Source organism: Crotalus tigris, unplaced genomic scaffold (genome assembly GCF_016545835.1).
Source record: "Crotalus tigris isolate CLP2741 ecotype Arizona unplaced genomic scaffold, ASM1654583v1 scf7180000017743.441908, whole genome shotgun sequence".
Taxonomy (NCBI): Eukaryota; Metazoa; Chordata; class Lepidosauria; order Squamata; family Viperidae; genus Crotalus; species Crotalus tigris.
This window is the reverse complement of record NW_024096610.1, coordinates 164,583-180,228: the sequence shown is the minus strand read 5'-3', so window position 1 is coordinate 180,228 and position 15,646 is coordinate 164,583. Positions and strand designations below refer to the sequence as shown.

Genomic DNA, 15,646 nt, shown 5'->3' with positions numbered 1-15,646 from the left:
CATTGAATTCTGGACTAGTGGAAACTTCTGGGTGGTCTTCAAAAGCAAACCCCATTTAGAATGTATTGATAGTAAGAACATGAGTTAGTAATGCAAGTCCTCTTTGTTGGAATGAAAAGTTGACGAAAGTTCTAAGATACTAAATACAACAGTACTGAAAAGAAAGAATAATTTTTGTAAGAATGGCAATTCCCAGGTGTAGCAGAATTGAGAAAAAAGAATGAAGAAAAATTATAAAATTTAGAGATATAATCTCTTAGGGTTCTAATTTACATGAAAGCTGGGACATGACTGTTGAAGTAAAGACATGGATAGAAAAATCAGGCTTGTCAGATGCTATATTTTTTCTATCCTGCTCTATGGAGTAGAGAGTTGGTCTCTGACAGAAGGCCACCTGAAGAGACTAGAAGCATTTGAAATGTGGATTTACAGGCGGCTGTAACGTATAAACTAGGATGACAAAATCAGAAATGAGGAGATGATAAGCCATCTGGGAAAGCCAAGGGAAATCATCAAAACAATTAAAAAACAAAAATTAGAATATTTCGGACATGTGATGCGACACCCAGAAAAATACGGCATACTCCATTTAATCCTCTAGGGAAAGATTGAAGGCAAACGAGGTCCAGGCAGAAGAAGAACATCGTGGCTTCAAAATCTAAGGGACTGGTTTGGACAAAACTCAGCAGCACTTTTTTGTGTGGCTGCTGATAAAAACAGGATCGCCAACATGATCGCCAACGTCCGATAACGGATATGGCACAAGAAGAAGAAGAAGAGATATAATAATTAAAATGGGTAAATTGGATCCAGGAGGAAAGAAACAACAACTTTGGAGGGCATCAACACAATAAAGGATGTGGGCTCCTTAAGAAACCAGATGGAGAGAACGGATGAACTGGTAACCAGGTCAAGGAGCCGAGCTTAAAGCCACCCAGCAGCATAAGAAGGACTCCCAGCAATCTTGCATCCTGCTCTGATGATGTCGGTAGTGTTGACCGACGAAAGACTTAGCTTTTAATTAAACAAGTTTTGTTTTTAGTATTATCCTGGTGTTTGGATTATTTTATAGCATGGATTTATCCAGGATTCGTATTTTTAGCATAATTAGAGACCAATGGGTAAATTATAGAAAAAGCCCGGTAAAACCAGAGTTACCAATGCCTTCAGTGGAATTATAAACAATTTTTACAAGAACTAATTATTTTGGCTACATCAGTTGGGGATACATCCCCTCTTCCCAAAGCCCCTACTACTACTTTATGTTATGATGTTATTTGGATAATTTTTAGGTTCCTGGCTGGAACTCAAATGTCCAATGAACATCATTCAAAGATGGGATTCTTTTTATTTATTCTTCATATTGTGTCATTTCTTGATGAACAAAAACATATTTCATCACAATAATACATGGATAGGTGGATAGAATCCTCAGTCAATGGCCTGGTCATTAGATTCTCTTTCTCCTGAGTTTATCACAGATCTTCCTTAATTACAGTCCTTCTTGAATCATCAACTGAAAGTTTTTTGACTACTTCTGAATAGTTTAGTGGAATTTTCTACTTTATTTTAGAAAGAGATAAAGAGAGGAACTTCTACCAGCTACAGTCGATTGTCACAACCCAATTGTCATTAATTATGTGACTTTTTGGAAATGCAGCTCTGACTTATTATATATATGTATATACTGTAAAAATTATTCTGTAGATGAGTGGTGCTAGTTGAACTCTTTGAAATAATTTATAGATTCTGGTAAATTGTGCCAATATTTTTAGGCTGCTGACATAATTCTTGTACAACTTAAGACTAACTAAGGATAAAATGTTGACTGAACTTCTCTTCCTGGCCATGTTAACCTGCATACCTTTGTCTCTGACAAAGTAGAAAAGTATGATGGCATAAATTGTGTTCCCCCACAACTCAGCTCTAATCTTTCTCAGTAACAAGGCCAGTGAACAGGAGCTATCCTTCTAGTTCTAATGCAGGAGAAGTTCAGGATGGTGACTGGTACATTTCCTGGCTGCATTTCTCTTTCCACAATGTGACCTTTTGGTGGGGAAAAAATGCCATACTTGCTGAGTGGTGGGACTGGGATGTGCTAGTATAAGTAGATGCCTGGAAAAGACAGTTTAATTACTCTTTTGAAAGAATTTTTTGAAATGAAAGACTGCTGGTGGGGAGGCAGGGGTACTCTTCAGCTGGGATCTATCATCAAGTTATTACTAAGCATATTTCTCGTGGTTCTTACGAAAAAGTGCACCAGTGGAGCCTGATTGACCATGTATTATCATTACTGTAGCTGATGTTTTTGTTTTGTTCAGTTGATGGCATTTTGCATATCATCCAGAAAATTTTCAATAATTAGGCAGATTCAAAATCTAATAAAATAATAAATGAGGATAATGCTTATCTTGGCAGTGATTTATATAAATTGGCTAGGCTGACTTGGAATTATGGGAACTGGAGGCATCTGCACTATAGCAAATTTCAATAAGGTTTTTTTTTAACCCATCTAAATCCCACAATAAATAATTCTCTTTCTAAGGAAATTATCTGAACAAGCAGACTTATGTGTAAAGTGCTTCCTCCTTTTCTGCGCTATCATCCATTCATCTTCCTCTCATCAGCTTCTACTACTTCTTTGATAAATAAATACAACAAATGCTTCTTCTCCATTTTTTCCATCTTAGTTTTTGGAAAGGTTTCAATTATGGTTCATTTCCTGCTGCAGTGCAGATAAATCGGCAGTCATTTAATGGGGAACGTGGAGAGACAGAATGAAATAGCTCTCTGTTTCATCCTGAGTTGTAAGTTGCAAAAGTTGTCATCTGATCTGAGATAAAAAGAAAGACAATAAAAAATCTTCCTGCACCCTTTAGAATTTTCTTATATGGTAGGTAAAGGATTTCCCAGCATCTTATCTCAGAACTACCTATATTTTGATCTGGTTCCCTAGGACAATTTTCCCCTTCTCTATGGGCTTCATTCCAGAAGACATCTGCACTGAATAACTGTGTCCTTGACAAGCTGAACACTCTCTGGATATTTGAGACAGCTTGCAGAGTTTAGCTTTCTCATTTTCTCATACCATAATAACTGTAACTTAAAGAGGAGAAGGGAAAGAAGTAAACTGTAAGCCACTATATATTGAAATGTCAGCAGCATGCCCTGGAATTTACCAGCCCACTTGGGAATTAACTAAATCACCAAGACTAAGTTAGCGCTGCTGGAATATGACAATCTCCTCTAAAAACAAATTATATATTTAATGCTATAAGCAGATCAGAATAGAACACATGGAGAAAGACATAATATGGAAAAATAAATCTTCTCCTTTAAGTGGATAGATCCCAGCTTGTGATCTTCTAAATATGATTTGAAGCTTGTCATGAGGGTGTGGCATACAAACGACAGTTACTGGGCATGTCCATGCTGCTGTTAGTGGATTGTGAAGATGAGCCTATAGCAGTAACAAACCCAGACATCTCTGCAAATGCTTATTCTAGTTAATGAATTGCATCAATTCTGTTTAGCTTTTCTTTAACTACTATCACCATTCTATTTATTCAAGACTTTATTTCAGCCTTACTCAAGCTGGGGAGCATACTCAGCAGTTAACTAGTAGCCACTTTCCATCAAATCCTTTCAGTCTTCAAGTAGCTAATGTAAAATTAAAGAAGAGCTCATTTTGTAAATCCAGAAAGGATCCCTGCAACGTTATTTATTTCAGCTTCTTGTGGAACTATTCACAAGGAACTATTTAACTGTCTCTAGGCGTTCACATTGCTGTAGGAAGAGCAGTTTGTCATTGTAGTATTACAGAAGGAGCAGAATGTCAAATGAGACAGATGGAAATATTTCACAGTCTGTCAGCAATCAGGTAAACGCAACTGCCTTGCTTTTCAACTGATAAGTGCCAATTATGTTAAAATTCTTCAGCAAGAAGAATCAGAAGTACGATATCACTAATTAACAGTAATTTTTTGTTTCATTCACAAAAGTTAAAGATCAAATCACTTAAATTGGAATGATTAGAACAGAATGAAAAAGATAGCTAGCAAAGGAAACAAAGCAAAAATTAAACTCATTTTATAAAGCAGGACTTGGCCGCGTAAACACCACTGCCTGTGTATATTGTCAACCTAGCACGAGTTTTTTGCATTCACATCTCCTAAGACCTCACAGATCTTGCATGCCAGAATGTCAACAAATCTCCATCCTTGTCTGAAATCTTGAACGATTCTAATATTTTATTGTAAGACAGCCAGAGTCACTTAAGTGAGATGGGTAGTGTAAAAATCTGGTAAATAAATAAATTCTTGATTAAGATCTTGTGAGATTTGAATATCACTTCAGTCTTCAGATCCTTTGTTACATTATTATTTTTAAAGGTTGTTAAGTTTTAAAGAGATGTCTTCAGGGAAGGGTCAAAAACTCAAAATGGCAGCCATAACCCAGTGGCCAGAATCCCACCCGTTTTATGTAAGTCACAATGCATGTAAAAAAAGGAGCAAGGTTCCAGTTACATGGCTCCACCCACTGATACCCCTGGACAAAGTTAATCTTTATTTTTTTTAATCCCTTATTGAGGACATCCCTGATTTTAAAGGTCCCCAAATGATAACTATAGTGTCCCAGACATTCTGGTTCCTAATAGACTCCTCCATTGCTGGTGTTTATAAAAAAAAGTTATACTTTCTCCCAAGGTATAAATTCTCCAACCATGGTGTATACTTCTTGATTCCTAGGAAGGGACAGAGAGATCAAAGGAGATGATAACATTCTTTTTAGAACCATTTGCTGTAAAAATGCCTGACACAGTCTTTTAAGTTGTGCATTATTCTTTGATGAAAACATAAACAATGGAGATCTTTTCTGGTCTGCAGATCAGCACACTGAAAAATACATGAGATATGAAAACAACAACTGTGATTCCCTCCATTTGTTTCAGTAATGTGGAATACAGCAGAGGTTGATAGAGGGCAGTAAAAGTACTCCTTGTTATAATGTTAGAACAAAAGTTCTGGTTTATTTATTAATTGATAAATGTGCAAATCATGACCTTTTGCATCAAACAGTTGAAATGCCTGCTCTTATCCCAAAGTGATTTACAGGACAATCCTATTTTGGTCTACTAGACACTCAAGTCCCATTGAATTCAATGGCAGCTACGCCTAGGTAAATGCAGCCTCAGCTTTGGTTGCGATGGGTCGGACACGACTTCGCAACTAACAACAACAACAAATTGATCTTTTATCAATATTTATCTTTAATTCCTATTTATTTATTTATTTATTTATTTATTTATTTATTTATTTATTTTCTGCCTATTATTTTTATAAATAACTCAACGTGGCAGACATACCTAATACTCTTTCCTCTTCCTGTTTTTTCCACAATATCAACACCATGAGCTGGATCAGGCGGAAAGTGACTGGCCCAAAGTCAGCTAACCACTCTTGATTTCTAGCTGAAGCCTTAACTATTAGATCAAACTGGATCTTATTTCATAACATATCAGAATGTTATGAGTTTGAATCAGTAGTGGGATTCAAATATGTGAACAACTGGTTCTCTATGTGGATGCCGCTTCTGGAAGTCCATTCTGGGCCTGGGCAACAAAAAATTAGCTACCAGTTCTGTTGAACTGGTGCGAACTGGCTGAATCCCACCACTGGTTTGAATAAATCTGATTCATTATATAATTGTGTATAAGTGTAGTTTGTATAATTTGCTACACTATTTTTAAAATAAACAATAGAACTTATTAATTCTTGTTGGAGCCTGTCTGTTGGCATTCACAAGCAGTGTTCCTTTTTTAAAATATATTACTTGAAAACTGAAAGTAAACTCAAGATGCTGAGGAAAACATCAGATGGGAAGGACTCAAATACCACTGACTTTAGACAATGCAAACATTCATTTGGTTTTCTTTTAAATTGAACAATATCAATATATACTTCAAACATCAGTGCCATCTGAATGGAATCATATCTTACTTTTAAAACACTGCAGCTGCCATAGGCTTTTCCTATTTCCTCCTACTCATTTCTCCAGTTGTCTGTTGTGTATCACATAGCCTTCCAAAGGCTTGGATGCAACACTACAGTCTTTCCAAATATTGCATCTGAACTACAAGTGTAACAGGAACAATACAACAGAGTTGGAAGGGACCTTGGAGGTCTTCTAGTTCAATCCCCTGCTCAAGCAGGAGACCTGCTAGGAGGACATTGTTCAACTGTATGTAACTCCAGATTTGTACAGTCTGCTGGTCCTGTGTTTGAGAAACTGAATCCCCACTGGATCTCTCAGTTAGATCTCTTCCATTTCTATCCAAGTCACTATAAACAAGCCAGTTGTCAAGTCTTCAATGAATAGCAGGGTTGAGGGTGAAGCTTTTTTCTCCAAGCTTGTGGATTGGTTTCTGAGCATCTCATTACCAGGCTAGGCAACATCTTCAGTGGACTTTAGGGGATTTCAGTGTCACTGTTCTTCTGTTTATAAGGGCTTCATGGGGTCAATAGGTCTTGTGATGATGATATCATGTCAGGTGAGGGTCCCATCAGATCAGGTGGTGGGTCTTGTAATGGGTCAGGTGTGAATCGCCAGTGAGAGTCCTGTGGTGGGTCATGATGGGGAGGTTACATCAGGTGTGGGTCATTGGGAGGTAAAGTGCTGGTTGGGGGGTCTTGCAGGGGTTGGTTGAGGGCTGGTACTGTCTCTGGTTGGCTGTGTGGTTGATTTGGATTCTGAGGGGTTCATAGGCTGGTTGTAGGTTGATGTGTCTGTTGATGGAATTGCTTGTGGAGTTGTGGAGTGCCAGGCTTTGATAAACTCACAAGTGTGGCGGATGGTAATGTGGCAGATGATTTTTGTGTTGTTCCAATTGAATTGGCACTGTTTGGTGTTGGTGTCAGTAGAGATTAAGGATTGGGGATTCTGAAATGTTTGGAAAGCAACCCACAAGCTCGGAGAGCAAACCTTCACCCTCATCCTACACCAGAGCTACAGATATTTACCACTATTGTAAGCAGCAGGGCTGTTAAGGATGGGTTTTCCTTCTCTCTCCTCCCCATAGATCCAGTAAGTGATTTAACCCTCTCATTCTGACCAAACAATTACAAATTTCCTATTTGAATTAGCAAAGCAATAACCAAAGGAACAGACAGTATTCTTTTATACTGGAAAGTACATTGAACCAGTACTACAATATACAGGTTCAAAAATAACTTTAATCAACTTTCCTTATTGAACCCAGTAGGAGTGTGTTGTATACTTCGTTCATGTGTGAATGATGAAGACACATGGCAATGTTGAACAACTCTTTATTCTCCTTCTAACAACACCCAAGCAAAAACAAAAGGCACACAAGCCTTTTTACATGGTCAGAAACCCGGACAATGTCAACCAATGAAACAGAGCATTTTCGCGCCGTGCATATGTGCACAAGGCTGGCACTGCTCTGTCTGGTCCCGGGCAGCTTTTGGAATGCCCGGGACCAATACAATGTCCTGAGCCTGCTTTTGCAGGCTCAGGACACAACAGAGTGGATTCCTTTCTGTGTTCTGAAAAGATTGCTAAGAGCTAGCAATTGTCTTTTCACACATCTAATACAATAAGCAGTGTCCTTAAGAGTGCAGGACATTTCAAAAGCACAGTACATAATAGACCAAACCAACTCTTTCCTTTCTCTTGGAAAAAAAAACACAGTTATTGCACAGAGTCTCATGGAGCTGCTTTTCTCCAATTTCCTTTCTGGCAATTTGATCTCTCTTTTGTGGATCAGACCTCTTCCATCCTGGCCTGTTTGAATTCAGTCTGCTTTATTTCTCTTGGCCATGTAAGCTACCATTCTTCCCTCCACTCATCCTAATCAGCTGGGCAATGCCCTTGCTGGCAAATCTTGCCAGCCTGTCTACCCAAATTAAGAGGACTGCTCACTTCCCTTGATAGATTCAGGGAAGCTGGACATAATTCTCCAGGCAGAAAATCTAGGGCTTTATTCTTTTCTCTTTTATTCACAGGTAATCTTCTGCCTCTCGTAATTTAAAACTTTGATTTACAATATTTCCTTTCTCAGATAGCAATTTGCTTTACTCTATTATTTGCCCTGCTTTCAGGCTAAATTTATCTTCTTTCTCTCCTGTGCATATATTTATGTATATATTTAAGATTATATTTATGTATATAACTAAGATTTGCCCAAAACCTGTGTGGATTGATTGTCATTCATTTGTAGTGTATCTTGAATCTCCATAAAGCTTGTCTTTTGCTAAAAGCAAAATTCAACTCTACAGAAATTTTGAGCACTGATGGGAACTCTTGCCTTGTCTTTACTCCTGTCCCTATTCTTTCTACCTCTTCCTGGAGTAAAGACAAAGTAAGGCAATCACAGGTTAACCTCAAGCTACTTTGTAGGATATGAAGTATGGAAATGGAGGGAACATGTAACTGTCCTTGAAGGTAACCAGAGCTAGCTCTCCATTGTCTTTAATAGTGTAATTAATAGGGTTTCTCAGCAAACAGCTAATTAGTAGCACCAGGAAAATATCAAGATCAGTTTCTCAGCCTTGACAGCTATAAGCAGGGCTTTTTTTGTCATAGAACGCCCAGAACAGAGTTCCGGCACCTTTTTGGGATGGAACCTTGTAGGGTAGGCAAGGCAGGTTATATGACTTGTGTGAATTCCAGCACTTTTTTTTTTTTTTTTTTTTTACAAAAAAAGCACTGTCTATAACAGTGTTTCTCAACCTTGACAATTTTAAGGCATGTGGACTTCAACTCCCAGAATTCCACAGCCAGCATTGCTGTTGAGAAACACTGGTCTATAAGATATGTGGACTTAACTTCCAGAATTACTCAGTCAGCATGCTAGCTAGGGAATTCTGGCAGTTAAAGTCCACATATCAAGGTTGAGAAACTCAGTAATTGTTATCAAATGTTCAGAATAAATAATACCTGTTAGAAAGTCATGATCTCAGGTTTGGATGGCATGAATATTTATGGTATAATAAGTTCAGGTTACAGTACTGTAAAAATAATTTTATTATATATGTCATACTGACAATATGGAATAGATTATAAATCCAGGTTGTGCCAGAAATCATTATTATGGATCTCAGCTCAAGAAGCATATTATAGAACAGAGATGGCAAAAAAAGATAAATGGTTGAGGTAGTGGGATATATTGAAAAATTTCCAAGAGAATTTAAAATCAAATCAAAAGAACAATTAATAGCAGAAGGATATAGTTGTTGATGGTTTTCCCATTTATATGAAAGTTTTAAAATGAATAAAAAAACTTGTGGTATAGTACAAAATAAATCAGAATTTGAAATACAATTGCGTATTGATGATGAACATATAATTGCTGAAACGTACAAACTTTTGTTGAAATTTGAAACAGGTAGAACAGGTTAAAGTGGGCTAAAAATTTTCATTATAATGTACATATGTATCAGTGGGAAAATATATGGCTAAAGGAGTTGAAATTTACATTGTGTTATGATCTCAAAGAGAATTTTTATAAAATGATGTATTGGTGGTGTACGATATCAGAGAAATTATTTCAAATGTATAAAGGCACTTGAAATGTATGTTGGAAATATGAACAACATAAAGGGACATTATATCTTGCTTAGCGTGTAAAAAAACTTTAAAAATTGGATTTAGATACCTAGTTTGATACAGAGGATTTTAAAGACTGATATTCAATTGAAGTCAGAAACTTTCATTTTAGGATTAATGGATAGTTAGAAAAAGCCAGTGCTTTTTTTGTAAAAAAAAAAAAAAAAAAAGGTGCCAGAACTCACATATGTCATACAACCCGCTTTGCCTACCCTACAAGGTTTACCTTTGTAGCTAAAAAAAAAACCCTTCAATGTTTAGTGTATCTAAAAGACTAGGATTTTGTTCAAGGCAACTCTGGAAAATCTGTCGAAACTCTGTTCCAGTGCGTTCTATGACAAAAAAAGCCCCGGAAAAAGCCATGGAAGATTATTTATAATTACTGTGGTGAAATTACTATATGCACAGAGATGGAAAGATTCAATACTACTCACTATGCAAAAATAGTTGGTGAAGTTTACAGATTAGCTGCGGTACCAGCCCCAGTATTACACTACATCTTTTCTAGAGATTACTCAATGCCTACATCTACAGTATTCAACTTTGTTTCTTATTGCCTTCCATTTCCTAGCTCTATAAATAGCTTCTAAGTCTTTCTTGACCTTTGTAGCGCTTACCTCTAGATCCTCTACCTGCAAAGAATACATTATGGGAGTTCTTTCCAAGGAGTGCAAAGGACTTCAGATTAAAGGAGAAAAAATGTTTCAGAGAGGACAAGGGTGCACATGTAATGCCTGTCTGCAAGTTCTTAAGCCAAATGCAACTTTGCAGAGGAAATCTGAGAATCTGCTGCAGAGGCAGTGAGACATTCTCAGGAAAAGATGCTGCTGTTTTAAGATGTTGCAGATGAATCTTACAGGAGTAACACTGCACTCTCTTCAGAACCTGTTTGCCTTGGAATCCAAAGCACAGCATAGTCCTCTTCTTTCCTTTAGGCATTTCTTAGAGGAAATTCTTAATTCCACTGATTGACACCTTTCGTTTTTTTCCAGTTTCTCTCGCTGCTGAATTCAGAATGAAGGGAAATTAATGCTCTTGCTGCTGTTTCTCCAGGGACTAAGATTTTCACCAATAAATGTTCCAATTACAGGTGGGCTACTTTCAACTTTCTGCCTGAATTGTTATCAAGTAGAAGAATGTTGCACACAATTGGATAAGTAGGTCAGGTCTTGCATAATTGACTGAATATCACTGAACCTAACTGAATATAATTAGGCATTTTTCTTGCCATTCTTTTCAGAACATGTGCTTCTGATATTTTCATACACCCTGTTTTTATTTCTGTTGTGCTTAGGAGTTCAGCTTGAGAATGCCTATCATGCCCATCACCCAGTGGAAGAGATTTGCTGATACTAGCAAAAGCTCCTTCTGTGCCATGTTCCAGAACAGCTGATATCTCCCTGGCCTAGCAGGCAGTTCTCTCACAAAGACACAGTTGCACGCAATTTAGCTAAATAAGGGAAAGACAAGCTTTCATCCAAGTCTTTACTTCTGCGTTTTTTATTAACGCACCATATTAATATTTTATCTGTGGTGGCTGGGTGGGAAAAAGGATTATGTGGTGGACAAAACATGTATCTCAAAATAGAACATTTTTACCTTGCTCAATGAAGAAACTTGGAGTTAAATTAAATATTTAGAAACACAGAAAACAAGGGGAGCTGTAAAAAGCTGCAATTTTTCACGTCACCTCCTGCTGCTGTGCCAAAAAATCCTCCTATACCCATCAATCAGCAAAATCCTTTAATTGACTTTTTCCTAGTCGTTCATTTATATCTGAGAGCTGCAGGAATCCTGGCAAGAGGCTAGTAGCTATTTGGAATGCGGACGTTCACTTGCTGACACTGATGCTCTGGATTCTGTTCTAAAGCTATGAAGATGAACACAGAGACACGCAAAGAAACTGGAGCATCATCGCCAAAATGAAACTGTGAATGAGGAGGTCCTACTTCAACCTCAGATGCAGCATTTCCCTGCTGCCCCATTGCAACCTGCCAAGGTTGAAAGATGTAAGCATATATTCCTCAATGTCTGTCTGATTTTGCATGTCAGAATTTTGAATTACAAGTAGTCTTCCACTTATGACCATAACTGAGTCCAAAATTTCTGTTGTTAAATGAGACATTTGTTAAGTGAGTTTTGCTCCATTTTACAACATTTCTTGCCACAGTTGTTAATTGAATCACTGCAGTTGTTAAATTAGTACCCGGTTGTTAAATGAATCTGGCTTCCTCATTGACTTTGCTTATCAAAAAATTATAAAAGGTGATCACATGACCTCGGGACACAGCAATTGTCATAAGTATGAACTAGTTGCCAAACATCTGAATTTTGATCACATGAACATAGGGATCCTTCAAAGGTTGTAACTTTGTGGAAAATGGTCATAAGTCACTTTTTTTGGTGTTGTTGTAACTTTGAACAGTCACTGAATGAACTGTTGTAAGTCGAGGACTACCTGTACAGCAGACAAAACGTGAGATCTAGAACAATTAGTGCAGTTATTTCTGGACTGCGCTGTGCTTCACCTTATTCTTCAGTCTCCTCCACACTGCAAAGGCAATCTTTACTAAGATTGTGTAGGGAGAGAGATGCCTAGCTACATTGCCAGATGCTAACATCTGCCCTTGCTTTCTTGCATAGCAAAGTAGATTATTTTCATCTTGATTATGAGGTGGGTATTTATGACATCTTCAGTGTTAGTTGTAGTATCACAGATTGGCACATACTGCCCACTTTAGGTTGGTGAAAATGTAGCCCCTTCTCCTCTGTCTGTACACTGAATTCAAGGATCATTTTGTTTAGTCAGCAGAAGAATCAGACTAGGTTGTTTCTGTGTATCCTCCAGGTCTTCAAGCTGATCCCTAAATCAGAAGTCTCTTCCTTGCTTCATAGCATATGGGTTTAGTGATTTTTATGGAATATTCCAAACTAAATATAAATAAATCAACAAATATCTTCTATCTGTTTCCCTATAACTGCATTCAGCTACCTTCATGGTTTATATACCATAATATTACTGAAAACTGAGAGTTACTTAGCAAAAGTATTTCATTTCCCCCTAACTTCTTTTTTTTTAAACTGCAGATATAAGGAGTTAGGACTAAGTTTGGTAAGAGACAGCAGCAAAGATAGTTGCAAGCAATAACATGATAGTGAGACAATAACTATATGGTTTATATTAAAAGGCTCCATGAATAAATCTCCCACATCCTTTGTTCTTTCAAAGATGTGGAAGCAATCCTAGACTAGAATACTTGGAAAACCTTGGACTACCAAGATGAAAATATCTGGTCACAGATTCATGAATTCACCAAATTGCACTTTTTTGTCTCTTCAATATTCATCAGAACTGTATTAGTATTAATACAGTTCTGATGACTATTAAAGAGACATAAAAGTCTCTCTTATGTTTAAAATGAAGCTCGGTAGATCATTAGGCAGATCTATGTTCCTATGCAAGTGGCCAACACTATATTGCCCTCCTCCAGAAACATAGCAGAATATTTTCTTGGCACACATTTGGAGGAGAATAGATATGTAGGGAAGACATAAATGAAGCACTCTGGGAGAAGCCTCTCTCCTTCCATCCTGCCAACAGTAAAACAAAGTCCTCCTATGAAAGAAGCCTTGCACTGCAGTGGGAAGGGGAAAGCTTATGCTGGTTGCTGAGCTGAACTGCTATGCCATTTGCAAAGGGAACAGAGGTCATTCTGGCCCAATTACATGCAAAGACCTATGAACTTTTTTTCCCCTATACAATAACCTTGCCTCTTCGGTATGCTTTTGTACAGAGGTGGCTCCAAAAATATATATTAAGGGAGAAGGAAAACATGCAAAAAGTAATCTTGAGGTAACAATCTTTGTCCCAACTATTAGATTTCTGAAAGACAAATGGCATATTTTCATTTTAATGAATCCCTCTATATTATGCTTTTTCCTCCACAATATGTTCAGCTGGTATTTTAAATCCCCCAAAATATGAACTTTGTCAGTGAGAATGGGCTTTACTGAAAATCCTGGGAGTTCAAATCTATTCATCTGGAGGATCAGTCAGAGAAGAACAGCAGGAAGAAAAACACTTGGTCAGGCTTGCGAGCTCAGAGAGACCCTCCAACTTAGATACTTGCTTTTTCATTTGTGTTTACTCAAAAATATTAACTTTTCCCTCTGTTTTTATCTTTGGTGTCTGATTATCTTTTCATGGGTCACCTTTTCTTATTTTTATTATGGTTAGAAGCCTCAAAAACTGGAATTGGCCAAGATTCATGGATCTCTGAGAATAACAGAACAACAGAGTTGGAAGGAATCTTGGAGGGTCTTGTAGTCCAACCTCCTGCTGAAGCAGGAAAGCCTATTCAATTTCAGACAAATGGTTGTCAAATCTCTTCTTAAAAAGCGTCAGTGTTGGAGCACCCACAACTTCTGAAGGCAAGTCATTGTGCTGATTAATTATTCTAACTGTTAGGAAAATTCTTCTAGGTTGGTTCTCTCCTTGATTAGTTTCCATCTATTGTTTATTGTTGTGCCTTCAGGTACTTTGGAAAATAGTTGACCCACTCTTCTTTGTGGCAGCCCTTAGATATTGAAAGACTCCTATCATGTTACCCTAAGGCATGCCGGAGGCATCCAGGTTAGGGAAAGCTTACTTAAGAGCACTTCCACAGGTCAAGCGGTACTGCTCCTTAAATGGTGCCATGCTCCTCTAATCCCATGGCATTATCATAATTTGCTCTCTAGTTGACCAAGGGCACATCCAGATGGCCATGTTAAAGTGTGGTCTAACAGTCCTTCAGCCAGGTCATCAGTTGCAAAGACAGAAAATCCATTTTGCCACCCAAATTCCAGAGGTGCTTTTCCAAAAGGCAACATGAGTTTCTTGGTTTTTTTCCCCTTGAAAATGTTTTGCTTCTCATCCAAGAAGCTTCTTCAGTTCTGACTGAATTATGGGGAATGGAAGGCAGACAAATCATACATCTGAAGGCAGATATAGTGAAGATCTCCACCTCTTGATTGGGAACAATTCCTACTAGGTGGCCCAATAGGCTTCCAGAAAGAAACTACCTCTGAAAAGAAATTATATCTTTTATGCTTCTAAACCTGGCTTTATGATGTAGGAGTATGGATGCTATGAGTTTCAAGTGGTAAACTAAACAACCTTGCTGAATGTTGGAAACAGAAGCTAGCAAGGAGTCTGATAGAAAATATTGTGAAATGATCCTTCAAAATTCATACCAATGTTTAAAAAGAGGAGGTATCACATGAAAGAAGATGAAACAGCTGGGATTTTTAATGATGGAGCTGAACTGGTAAGGTCAAGATTTCATCTTCAACTGCCGAGAGACATCATGAAAGTGGCTGTACCCACTGGGAGAGATAACAGCCTTATTAACTAAACAGCAATACTGGTTTTTATTTTTTATATAAATGGCTATTAATGCCATATACACTTTTACCAACAAGCTAACAAAAGTAGGATCTGTGGCCTACTTTTTATTTTCTATAGAACTGCATGCTTGGGAAACTGTTGATAATTTGATTTCCAATGTGCTAACTAAGCTGTGCATATATTCACATACATTCATCAAATGTTAAAAAAGAAAATTCAGTTGACAGCCTGCCTTACCTCCAGGAGCTCAAGGAAGCTATATAGCATTTCTTCCTCCATTATTTCCCCATAACCTTAAACTCTGTGAGCTAGATTGACTAAGAGATAGAGAAATATTATTATTATTATTATTATTATTATTATTATTATTATTATTATTGGTTCTTCACACAGTCAGACAAATGTTCAGACTGGATTTGGCATTTCCATCCACCTATTGAGTCCTTTCCAAGGACCTGAGATAAGCAGATCTGGATGTTTGATAGTGTTACAGATATCATCGCAGGATATAAGCTGCTCCAAGTAAAGCTGTCATTATTATTATTATTATTCAATTGATAGCTTATTATTATTATTATTTACACAAAGATGTGAAGTCATAGCTGCCAGTTCTTTAGCTGCTGTTGGCCA

At 37.5% G+C, this 15,646-nt stretch overlaps 1 long non-coding RNA gene across 1 annotated transcript in view; it reads left to right on the top strand.

The window, feature by feature from the left end:
- The window catches only part of LOC120306669, a 43,606-nt gene extending 29,611 nt beyond the window's left edge, over positions 1-13,995 (top strand). The window contains exons 3-5 of the long non-coding RNA XR_005556368.1: positions 10,620-10,717; positions 11,498-11,636; positions 13,865-13,995. This is a non-coding gene — a long non-coding RNA (uncharacterized LOC120306669). The remainder of the gene's footprint in view (positions 1-10,619; positions 10,718-11,497; positions 11,637-13,864) is intronic.
- The last annotated feature ends 1,651 nt before the right edge of the window (positions 13,996-15,646 follow it).